The sequence below is a fragment of the Austrofundulus limnaeus genome, unplaced genomic scaffold (assembly GCF_001266775.1).
Source record: "Austrofundulus limnaeus strain Quisiro unplaced genomic scaffold, Austrofundulus_limnaeus-1.0 Scaffold3201, whole genome shotgun sequence".
Taxonomy (NCBI): Eukaryota; Metazoa; Chordata; class Actinopteri; order Cyprinodontiformes; family Rivulidae; genus Austrofundulus; species Austrofundulus limnaeus.
This window is the reverse complement of record NW_013955603.1, coordinates 4,300-5,089: the sequence shown is the minus strand read 5'-3', so window position 1 is coordinate 5,089 and position 790 is coordinate 4,300. Positions and strand designations below refer to the sequence as shown.

Here is a 790-nt window from a genome sequence, read left to right as displayed (position 1 = left end):
ATATCGGACCGATATCCGATATTGATATCGGATCGGGACACCCCTAATCAAAATAAAGAGTATCCACTCTGCAAGTCAAAATGAAAGCTTGCTCATCATGTACAATGATGTTGGTGATCTTTCTGAAAACAGGAATTTCTGCATTTGTTCCAGTACAAACAAACATACTGATCTGATATTCCGTTCCATAGTTCTTCACCCAATTAGTGAAGGACACTTCACAATGTGTGTTTACATTTAAAAAAGAACTTAAAACCTCACCTCCCTCCAAGCTATCAATAATTTCTTTCTTCACTGGACCAAACTCAAATCGCTGAAAATCAAAATTCTCCCAGTGGTAAGCCAACTGTCTCTGGTGTTGCTTCACCAATGATTTTGTGATATTTTTGACATTTTTAACTGATCTTTTAAAAAAGTTATGTTTGGCCTCAAACCTCATGCACCATACATGAAAGAGTGGACCTATTTTTCTAATACATCGTGGATAATGTAGCATGAAATGATGCTTTGGAATCAATCTTTTCTGTGAAAACAAAGATCTGAATAGCTTGTGGTGGTCCTTAATCAAGTGCTTCAAATAGTAAGTCATACCATTAGTTATAATGGGTGAAAAGACAATATTCACAATCTGAATCAAGAGGAGGAGCAGATTCCAGTAACAGTTATTTCTTTCCAGTACATCACCAAAAATAAGAGGTGTATTTCTCACAAGTCACCAAGACTGAATTGCATTTAACCCAAGATCCTTGGTAGCCTCATCCATTTTCAACCCACTTGGTCTATTTTTTCC

At 36.5% G+C, this 790-nt stretch overlaps 1 protein-coding gene across 1 annotated transcript in view; it reads right to left on the bottom strand.

Moving 5' to 3' along the window:
* The window catches only part of LOC106511775 (uncharacterized), a gene marked incomplete at both ends in the record, with an annotated part of 7,137 nt that overhangs the window by 3,602 nt on the left and 2,745 nt on the right, over window positions 1–790 (bottom strand).